Here is a 12,719-nt window from a genome sequence, read left to right as displayed (position 1 = left end):
AAAGTGAATATTGAAGATGAAGACAAAAGCTCTACTCTTGCTCTACTCTTGTTGAACTCATTACCATATTATTTAAATACTTAAAAGATGCCATTGTTTATGATGAGGAAAGTATTATTACTTTGGATGAAATCGAGACGGTTGTGAGATGCAAAGAATTTTCAAATGTGAAATATTTGAAGTTTGATGTTAGTGGTGAAGGTTTGAGTGTCTCAAGAGGAGTAAATGAATATAGAGGGATGTTCAAATCAAAGAGGTTTCACAACTCAAAGGCAAAAATCTTTGATTGTCTAAAAATCGGCCACTTTAGGAGGGATTGTTCTGGGAGAAAGGATAATGATGGTTTTGTTCATGTTGTAGTTGTCTCGGATGATGATAGTTATGAGAGTGTTGGTGTACTAGTGATGTCGAGTTTGAAGAATAAAGAGGGTTGGGTCATGGGCTTAGGCTTCTCTTATCACACACGTTCAAGAAAAGATACTTTGACTTTGAAGATGGACCAAGGTTCATGATATTGATACATGGTAGACTTAAAATGTTTGATGATCCTGATTTTCTTCTTCACTGAGAGACATATGTTCCAAAACTCAGGAGAAATTTATTATCCATAAGCATGCTTGATGATCTAGGCTATTATACTAGATTTGGACGTAGGGTGTTGAAGATTTTGCACGGTGAAGTGGTCATAGCTAAAGGGTCTAAAATATGTGGTTAATATATTTTAGAAGGCTCCAATATTGTTGTTCATTCATCATTAGCTAGTGAAGACTTTCATGAAAAGAATAAGCTATGAGATTTGAGGTCAAGGCATGATGAATGCCTATACGTTATTTCATAACACTTTTATGAGTTCTCAAGAAGATAATGGATAAAAATGCTTGTGACAATTAAGTTGTCATTGAGTTTCTAGGGTAAGGCTAGTTTCTAAACAACTTAGTTAATTAACATGTATTCATTTACAAGAATAAATTTTCAAACACTCTTGATACTTTGTAGTAGGAAATCTGAAGTAAGGAAGATTTATGAGTTGTTGGAAGTGAAACCTAGAGTATTGAAGTTCATTATTTGAAGATGTGTTACTTTTAGAGAGTCCTATAAAGAGAAAAAAAGTAAAGACATAAGGGTGAAACATTTAAAAACAATGGCGTAGAAAACTCAGTTTGAAGCGGAGTTTTTTACTATCGATACTAGTAATAGTAGTGAAAAAACAATTACAAAGGCCTCTGATTATCATTTGAATCGTGATAAGGGAAGGGGAGATTGTAGCATCTCAAAGGTACAATTATGTTGACATTGTGTATTATGCTTTGAATTTGCCTAAAGGGTTGGAAAACTCAGAAACAGAGACATGTAGGGAGGCATTCGAAAGAAAGTGGAGTCAAAGATGGTTGAAGAGCTATGCTTAAGGCTTGTTAGACTACCAAAGTAGAAAAAGGTGGTTGGAAACAACTAGATGCAAGTAGAGAGATCAAGATTCAAGGTTGACTTGAACTTGATCAAGTTTTTTTAATAGTGTTTCAACTTGGTAGATAGCAGTAAGGTGGTTGATGGATAAATTGGCATCACTACAATTTTAAGTCAAGGTGGATATTATTGTAATATACCTTAAAATCTCAAGTTATACTATGCCAAATTTGTCTTTTAGCAGCACCCCTACTAAAGCGCTTTTTGGAGAAAGCGCTCTTATAGGGGGGTCTACCAGAGCGCTTTTTCTGTAAAAAGCGCTCTTATAGGGGGGTCTACCAGAGCGCTTTTAAAAGCGCTTTCGTTACCTACGCCAGCGCTGGCTTTGAGAGCGCTTTAAAGCGCTGTTAAAGGCCAAAAAAAGCGCTTTAGAAGCCCTTCCGTGTTGTAGTGTTAAAAAAGTGAAAGAAAAAAAGACATATTTAAGTACTAACAGATTTTTGGGCTTGCTTGTGGATTTGTTTATTAATATATCATATCTTAGGCCCGTTAGTGTTTTGTTAGTTATAAATATAGTTTTCTCTAGTTTGTTAGAGATGAGGTGCATAAGATAGAAATTCTAGTGAGAAACAAATGGTAAAATTCTTTAGAATTATATTCTAGGGATTTGGCAGCATTTTGAAGTTATCATAGAGGTTGATAAACATTTTAAATACTTTGGATTTGTATGATTCTTATATTGAGAGTTGGACAAATTGTGAAACACTTGGGTAAAAAAAAGGGTTTGTTCTTGGAAATTTGGAAAACTATTTTCTTGTAATTCTTTTGTAATCTCTTGTAACAACTTTAAAATTATCATTATTTTTTGTGTTCTCTCATATTATTATTTTTGTAATATTGATTTGATCGAATTGGATAAACAAATTTCTTGTATTTTTGCATATTATTATTTTTATTGTTTGAGGCCATTTGTCTGATTGTCACTGTTCTTCGTCCCACATATCAAATTTCTTAGTATGATTGAACTTTAAATAATTCTTTTAAAGAGATTTTAATTATTCTATCAATTTCACAACAAATATATTTTAAAAGTATCACTTTAAAAATTGCTTTAAGCCTCTAAAGATGTTGAGCCGACTTTGACTTCAAAGCAGTATTACAGTGTACCTTTAGGCTATGTTTGGGAGTTTGGAGGGGAGGGGAAGACTTCCAAAAACGAAATTTTAAAAAAATATAGGAAAATATTTGACATTTTTTGAAAAAATGATTTAGTTTAGAATGATAAAAGAGTCATTATCATTACTAAATTTTTAATTTTTAGAATACTATAACAACTTAAAAGATATTTGGAAAATTTATGTAAACCTTTCAAAACTCTCCAATTAACCCTCATTCAATATAATTTTTGAGTTCTCCCATTTTATGAGGTTTTTGATGTTATGAATAAACTCAAACCCTTTAAAATCTTTTTATCCTTTTCACTCAGTTCTTCCTATTTTTCAAAGCCCTCCACTCTCTTCCCCTCCAAACTCCCAAACATAACCTTAGTGTCTTGGTGGAATGACTTTGAAATGATGGCAGCTTCAAAACAAATGGTATAAAATTTAATCATATGATTAAGATATCACCCGTAAGAAAAGATTCACTTTTTGATTGAGTAACAATATTTTTGCCATTAAATGCAGTTACTTAAAATTTGAACTATGTATGCAGAAAAACGAATCTGTAAGGCTAGGTGACCCGTGGGAGGGTGGCCTTGCTACTGTCACTGCAAATAAGGTCACTGAATTCAAATTTGTATAGCTAGGTTGTCCCCAGTACTTTCATTAGTGTGGCAACCCTAATAGCCTAAGAACTCTTGCTACTGTTAGATTGGTCATCAATTTCAAATTCAGAATTTGGTTCAATACATATCAGCTATAGGACAAACTTCAGCTGACTTGCTGAGTGTAAACATGTCCCACTAAGTTTAACAATCTACTCTCAATCTTTGAATTTTTTTTCTCAATACCTAATGAGAATTACATTCAATTACTTTAATCTCTATGTTTATGTTGCATCCGTATTTATAGGTATGCAATAAGCATAATTGAGCCTATGACAGGGCCCTCCCGGGGCTGGCAACTCTTCTCCAAATTCATGATGATGGGGGCATTCAGTTGCATACTAGCTATATCACCTAGAGAGATTTTACAATTCAAAGATCACATTACTTAGACAGTCAAATTAGACTCTAAGAAATAAGTATAGGAGCCAATTGGTAAATTTTGAAAAATTACAGTGACAAATATGCAATTTTAAACAATTAGAGCAAATATTTTAAAAAAATTACTGGGACAAAAAATATTTAAATAATTTAAAATTATATATATATATATATATATATATATATATATATATATATATATATATATATAATAATATTTTAAATCATTTATATTATTATATATATTTTTGGGATAAATGTATAATTAAAAATTATCCACTAAAGAATTTTAACCAATTATAAAAATTTGTAAAAAGGGATTAATATGTTAAAAAATATAAATATAGTGGAACTAATTTACATAATTTGAATTTTAATAAGGATTAATTTGAATTTCACGATATATAGAATACAAAATTCAAATTCTTATATTCTTAGTTAATATTTGAATGTTTTCACATTTAGATTTGGACAAATAATCCATAAAATCTCTTTATTTCAAAATTCTTCAAGTTTTCTATATATGGCGTGTGTAAGAATTTGACTTTATACTCTCAGAAAAGAGAGATTAATTTCTGTTATTAAAGGTTAAAGGGAAATTACTGAACTTTAATTAATAATAATTTTAATTTCTTTATTTTTTTAATTTTTAATAAAATTTACTAACCAAACTATAAAATTTACTTTAAAAAATTTAAATTATATATTATTTTAATTTTCTTTATCTCATCCAATCATATTCTTTGACATACATGTAGTGAGGCAATTTGTTATTAGATTCAATTCTGTAAAGTTAGGCAATTAGATAGAATTCATTTTATGTTAAGAAATTTTATAGAAGAAAGAAAAAGGTGAAAAATTTTAGAATATTATTACTGTAGTGGTGTACATGGTAGTGACCTAACATAAACTGATCTTCTGCACCATTGAATGATGTCAAACTGTATCCACCACCAAGTGAAGAAACATATATGTTATCTTCATCCACTCAAAAGTCTAAAAGTGATAGCACATATAAACATAACAATGACAAAGCCATGTTTTATGGAGAAAGCTTAAAAAACACAGATGTTCAGTGATACACATGAATTATATCCTTCACACACACATTGCATGTGTTGTAGGGTATTAGATTAAGAAACTCTGACACCTAATAAGGAACATTGGTTAATTATTAATGAATGTATAATAATTACCATGAATGTATTTGTATAGTTGGGGGAATCAAGAAGTGAAAGATGGGACTTTGAAATATTGTCAATTAGTGGTTTGGATTATATCTAAAATGGACGCATCTTATATAAATATTTTCTTTCTTTCTTTACCTATGTGCTTGTTTTTGTGCTCTTTTCTCTTTTTTGGGACAAGAACAACTTGTTTTATTCTGCTTTGCTTGAAAAAGAAACAGGCTTAGTAAATGTAGGAGCTATGAGAAAAGTGAAGAGAATGAAAGAATGAACTGTAATAAAAGAAAGAAAAAAAAATTACTTAACTTGAATCTCAAGACAAATAAAAAATTATAGTTATTAAAAATATATAAGATAAAATAGTATCATTGACTTTCACACTTTTATAATATTTAAACATATTTTAATATTGTCAAAACTAAAAATAAATAATTTATACAAAATAAGATGGGTTGTTTCTTTTTTCCCTATATGTTGAGGATTTATATGACCATTTTTGTGATGAGTGTTGAGTTTGATCTCTTTTGAGCTATTGGTGTCCCATCTTTAGTATGCGGATGATGCCTTGATTTTAGGAGAGGTTTTGGTTGATAATTTCTAGGTTATTAAATTTATTCTCATGGTTTTTAAATTTGCTTCAAGGCTTCAGGTGAATTTTCCTAATAGTAGTTTAATTTAGATTAATGTTGTGTCTGACTTTCTAATAATATAGAAAAATATTCATGCATTACAAACATTAGTCTCTCCATAAAAGTTCTTTTAATCGGTGTCAATTCTCATAAAGAGTCTTCTTGAAAACCCTTTCTTGATACGATTTTCAAAAGGATTGTTTCATGGGATGACAAGTATGTCATGTTGGGAGGAAGAGTGGTTTTCCTTTTTTTCTTTCTTTCCTTTTTATCATTTTTTCCTTTCTTTCAAAGGTGTTTTCTTTGGAGAGGTAAAAAAGACACTTCTTATGTTGCTAGGGTCTCTTGGTCGAATGAAAATAAGACGAAAAGTGAATGGAGACTTGGATGTTAGGGACTTGGGTCTAGTAAAATTAGACCTTATTGTAAATGAAGATGAAGATTACTTCATGACTTTGGTATCTTCTTTAATATTATTTGTGTTAGATACATGTTTAGTGTGGTTGTATTTCGCAGAAGGTAGGTTTGTAGGAATTAGATCAACATTTGCATGGTGGATGACAATCTCCTTTTCTGGTACTGATCCATATGCTAGTTTTGATTGGTTTTTAGAGGAGTTTTCAAAGATTGTGGGTAATGATTTTCTTACCTCCTTGTAATAGGACCCCTGGGATGATCATATCCCTTTGCGAGTGCGCTTTTTGAGGCTCTAATTGATCTCAATTCAATGTATTGGGAAGGTTGGTGATTTGGGTCATTTGGTGAACATAGACTAGGTCTAGGATCATACGTGGAGGGGGGCTTTATTTATTTGAAAACTCCAACTTTTGGGTAATTTGGTTTCAACCAATGACGATGTTAGTTACTCTCATATACAAATATATGGTTTTGTTTGCTTGATAAGGATTATCTCTATTGTGTCAAAACAATGTATTTTTCTCATATTTGCCCGACATTACAATCGGGAAATATTTCTTGTGATGTTTGTCGGGTCATGCTCTTTATTTGGAAATGTTGGAGACATTCTAAGGTTATTGTTTTCTCTTAAGAGTTACTAAGAGACATGATCCTCGCATGGATAAAAAATTCATGTGTAACATGATTAGTGACTCATAAAGGATTTCTTATGTGCTTTATCATGGTCTAATGGAGACTTCCTCCCATATTTTTACCTCTTATTATGTTGCCACACACTATTAGAGTTTGACCTAACTCATCCCTACAAAACCGGTTTGTAAAGTGAGGAGTGTCCCTCTATATATATACTCTTTCAATGCTCTATCTCCAACCAATGTGGGACTTTAGAATCTTCCTAATACACCCCCTCACGCTCGTCACTCTTTTTAGGTTTGGTGCGTGGATATTAACGGTGGGTGACCCATGGTCTGATCGATAGGCTCTGATACCCTATATATTAGAGTTTGACCTAACTCATCCTTACAAAACTGGTTGGTAAGGTGAGGAGTGTCCCTCTATATATATACTCTTTCAATGCTCTATCTCCAACCAATGTGGGACTTTAGGATCTTCCTAATACACACCATGTATAAAATATTTACGTGTCTGGTTTTGGGAGCTAGTTTTACCTTAAGAAATTAGAGTATTTTTTAAGCTAGTTAGGTCTCTCAGGACTACTTATATAGTGTTAGTGTTGGCTTCAATTTGGATTAACATTTTATAGTGTTGGTATTGAGGAAATATAATTTTTTATAATGAATTACTAAACAGAGTTAATCTATGTAAAGTTATTTTTTAAGCAAGTTGATCAATTATAACCTTATATGAGAAGGGATCAACTTATTCAATGAGTATTTCTTAATTTTGTTACTCCTATTAATAACTTATTATAAACTAGATTGACATCCGCGCGATGCACGGGATAATAATGGAATTTTTGAGTAATATTAAATTATATATATTTTAATTTTATTTAGTATAATAAACATTGTAATTGAAACGATAAAATGAAGAGCATAAAAGAGAGAGAACAATTTTAAACGAAAAAAATATGTTTGAAATATAGAAATGATAAATAAGACGCTATTATTTAAATTTTAAAATGTGAAATAAGTGCAAAAGAATTTCAATATTTTTTGTTTTATTATTATTTTATTTTTTTCAATATTTTTAAAAATGTTAAATCATTATCATTTTATGGATAGAAGAAATTCTTCATTTGAATGACTCGGACGCTACGCAACAAATTATCATAGTCAAAATTTTTAATAATTTTGTTTCATATTTCCTTCTTCTTTTTTTTTTCCGATATTTTCAAAATTTTCAAATCTTCATTATTTTATTAATGGAGAAAATTCTACATTCGAACAATTTAGACAATATGAACAAATCATCATAGTCAAAAATTTTCAATGAACAAATCATCATAGTCAAAAAAATTCATGGCTCTAAATTTGTTTGTATAATAGATATAAGATTTTACTAACCCAACCGTTAAATTAAAAGCTCTTATTGAGTAGATCAATTATACGAATTTCTATAAAATTTTAAAATCATTTGACACTCCACCTATTAGCTTCAACTAGATGTATATATATATATATATATATATATATATATATATATATATATATATATATATATATATATATATATATATATATATATATATATATATATATATATATATATATATATATATATATATATATTTTATATATATATATATATATATATATATATATTGTGATCCGTGTGTTGCACAGGCGTACGAGAAGTAGATAAATTATATGTAAATATAAATGATTTATTTTAAAAAATATGCAGGGAATTTTAATTTAAATATTTTTATTTGATTTTAAACATTCAATAAGAATATAATTTTTTTATCAAACATCAGCTTTGTTTAGCGAATAAAATTCTTTTAATCTCGAATTGTATTTAGTATTTTTCTTAAAGGTGATTTTTTCATAAGGATTATGTCTAGTGTTTGAAATGAACCAAATTTGAAGTGAATTTTTTATTTTAAAATATCTTATCAATACTGAATATTATTATGTGGGACTATTTGATTTTGCTTAATTTTATTGTCATTAAACACCATTTTTCAATGTTTTATGTTGAATATGTAAATTTAATAATATGTATTAAGAGGACATATCTAGTGAGAATGTGTAAGTTATACGAGAATGTGAAAATGAATAAGAACCATCAGATTATAAAAGTAAAGGTTGGGATTAAATTGTGGTTTTCACTAAATCATGTGTCATTATGAGGAAAGAGAAATTATTAATCAAAATTTAAAAATATCTTTTAATCTCAACCATTAAATATAAATTCAATAGTTGCTATTAAATTCTTACGTTCTCATATAACTTACTCATTGTCATCATTGCCTAAGAATACTAGGCTATCCTATGTCATGATGGTGCATTTAATAGCCGCCACACGTGACTAGCTTGTCTACCCTATGTCATAATGACATTCTATCAACTGCCACGCGTGGCATTCATGACACCTTGTTCCTTCCCAAGGTAACGCTCCCCATTCCAAGATGTGCAGACCTAAAGAAAACCACTCTTTGAAATTCTGACTGACGATGTCATCCCACGCGAGCACACCCTCGGAAGACAAGACGCGCATAAATAACTTTCATCAATTCACTCCCGTGGCTGCCCCGATTTGAAAAGTATTTGGTCAAAGGTTCTTGATTGGATCCAAGTCAGTATGAGCCCCCATGAATGGAACAAGGAGTTTGATTGGCTGATCCTAACCACAAAAGGTAAAGGCTGGAAAGCATCCATCCTGAAGCTGGCAGCGACGAAAACAAATTACGGAGTTTGGAAATACCGTAATGATGAGTGCTACAGTAATACGGTGGATAATACAAAAATCGTGGATAATATTATTGAGGGTGGCATAGTGGGAAATATATGAAACATATACTAAACTTGTTATACTTTCCTTTTTGTCATTCGTGAGGGTTGGATCCAAGCGATCGCCATTGTAACTATGTGACTTTTTGAATTAATCAAAGTCTTGTTTGTTCAAAAAAATTATAAAAATTATCTATTTTCATTAATAATAAAAAATACATAAAAATGTATTCGAATTTTTAATAAACAAATAATATACTGTTTTTAATAAACATATAATATACTATTTTTCATTACAAATATTATACTATTTTTAATACACATGTAATATACTATTTTTTATAATATATTATTTTGAATTAAAAAATATATACTAATTTTAATAAAAAATATATATTGTTTTTAATAAAGAAAATATATTCTATTATCTTTTTAATAATATATAAAATATATTCTTTTTTTAATAATAAAAAAAATTATTTTTAAAAATAAACATTAAATATCATCTACTTTTATAAACCTAATATATTCTATCATTAACATATATTTTTGGTTATATTACCATATTTAAAATGTATATTTGACTAAGGATGATTATATAATATCATATATTATCATATTCAAAATGTCAAAACTCATTTATATGTCATTATTTTGATTTTATTGGTCATATATTCCTGAAAGATTTTCGAAATATTTTCGCCTCTAATTTCAAACATACACTACAAAAGAAAAAACACATTTATGTGACAATATTCTGAACATTTTCTTTCATTTACATTAACCTAAGACCAATAAAATAACCAATAAAATATTTAATTAAAAATAAATAATTAATTTTATAAGAGATTAAATCAGGTCCTTTTTTTTAGGGACTAATTTTGATTCTGTAATTTTTGTGAGGAACCAAAATGAGTTTTCACTCTAAATTTAATTTAAAACACACACTACAAAAGGAGAATTATTATTTTTTTATAAACAATATATAATATAATATGTTGTTAATTATATTTTGTTTACACTGTTTTTAATATATATTATAATATAATAAAATTTTAAAATAACTCGAATAAAAATAAAAAATAAAAAATATAACTCTTCTTTTAATAAATATGCTACACTATTTTTAATAAAAGTATTATATAATATTTTCAATAAACATATAATATAATCTATTTTTAACATTATATATTTTTTTAATAAATATTTAATTTACAGTTCTTAATATATATATATATATATATATATATATATATATATATATTCTATTTTTAATAATAATATAATATAAATACAAAAATATTCAGATTTTTAATAAACAAACAAGATATTGGTTTTAATTAAATATAATATACTACTTTTTATAATATACTGTTTAGTTAAAAAACACATACTATTTTGAATTATATATATATATATATATATATATATATATATATATATATATATATATACACAAAGAGTATGCACAAAATCAGCGCAAGAAGCAGCTGACTCAGAAGGTTCAGCATGCAACATCAGAACATGGTCTGGCAAGACATCAGAAGATGGTCAAGCAGAATCAGAACATGGGTCTATGGAAGCATCAGAAGAACTTGAGATCAGAAGCAGAAGCACTGAAGTTCTCATGGTATCACGCTCAGAAGCTCTTCAAGGTCAGAAGACAAGAAGATGCTCTGCACCAAGCTGTTTGACTCTGATGACATTCAAACGTTGTTTACACAAACATCAGATCAGAAGCAAGTACTAGACTGGCAGGCTACGCTGACTGACAAAAGGAACGTTAGAAGCTATTAAAGGCAACGTCAGTAGACACAGCGGAAACAAGGCTCGAGGTAGTTGACAAAAGAGTGAAACATTAAATGCAATGCTGTACGGATTACGCAAAGCATTAAATGCTCCCAACGGTCATCTTCTCAAGTGCCTATATATATGAAGTTCTGATGAGAAGCTATGTGACAAATTCTGAATACAACACTTGCGCATTAAACTGAAACGCTGTCAAATTCAAAAGCTCTCAAACTTCATCATCAAGCTCACTACATTGCTGTTGTAATATCTTAGTGAGATTTAAGCTTAAACTTTAAGAGAAATATCACAGCTGTGATTATAGCTTTTCAGAAGCATTGTAATACTCTTAGAATTTGTTACATTAAGTTGTAAGAACTAGAGTGATCAGGTAGATCAGAATACTCTAGAAAAGTCTTAGAGGTTGTCTAAGCAGTTTGTTCCTAGAGTGATCAGGTTGTGATCAGGATACTCTAGAAGACTTAGCAGTTGGCTAAGTGGAAAACCATTGTAATCAAGTGTGATTAGTGGATTAAATCCTCAGGTGAGGTAAATCACTCCAAGGGAGTGGACTGGAGTAGTTTAGTTAACAACGAACCAGGATAAAAATCATCGTGCAAATTGTTTTTATCTTACAAGTTTTAAAGCTACACTTATTCAAACCCCCCCTTTCTAAGTATTTTTCTATCCTTCAATTGGTATCAGAGCGTCGGTTCTAAGGTGCAAGCACTTAACCGTGTTCAGAAAAGATTCAGGAAGAGAAAAATGCTTCAGTAAAAGATGGCTGGTGAAATTCCAACAAACACACCTACATCTAAATCTGCCTCCGCTGAGCAATACAATGGAAATGGTAACAATGGTTATACTAGACCACCAGTATTTGATGGTGAAAACTTTGAATACTGGAAAGATAAACTGGAAAGTTACTTCCTTGGTCTAGATTGTGACTTATGGGATCTTCTGGTGGATGGTTACAAACATCCAGTGAATGCTACTAGCGTAAGGCTTACAAGACAAGAAATGAATGATGATCAAAAGAAGCTTTTCAAAAATCATCATAAATGTAGGACTGTTTTGCTGAATGCTATCTCTCATGTTGAGTATGAGAAGATATCTAACAGGGAAACTGCCCATGATATATATGAGTCATTGAAAATGACCCATGAAGGAAATGCTCAAGTCAAGGAGACTAAAGCTCTTGCTCTAATCCAGAAATATGAAGCCTTCAAGATGGAGGATGATGAAGATATTGAGAAAATGTTCTCAAGATTTCAAACGCTAACTGCTGGATTAAGAGTTCTGGACAAAGGTTACACCAAGGCTGATTATATAAAGAAGATCATCAGAAGCTTACCCAGAAGATGGGGCCCAATGGTGACTGCATTCAAGATTGCAAAGAATCTGAATGAGGTTTCTTTGGAAGAGCTAATCAGTGCCTTGAGAAGCCATGAGATAGAGCTGGATGCAAATGAGCCTCAGAAGAAAGGTAAGTCTATTGCATTAAAATCTAATATTAGAAAATGCACTAACGCTTTTCAGGCTGAAGAAGTAGATTCTGAAGAATCAGAATCAGAAGAAGAAGATGAACTGTCCATGATCTCCAGAAGGGTAAACCAACTCTGGAAGAGCAAACAAAGGAAGTTCAAAAGCTTCAGAAGTTCAAAGAAATTTG

Source organism: Vicia villosa, linkage group LG1, assembly GCF_029867415.1.
Source record: "Vicia villosa cultivar HV-30 ecotype Madison, WI linkage group LG1, Vvil1.0, whole genome shotgun sequence".
Lineage (NCBI taxonomy): Eukaryota > Viridiplantae > Streptophyta > Magnoliopsida > Fabales > Fabaceae > Vicia > Vicia villosa.
Note: the sequence above shows the minus strand (reverse complement) of the source record.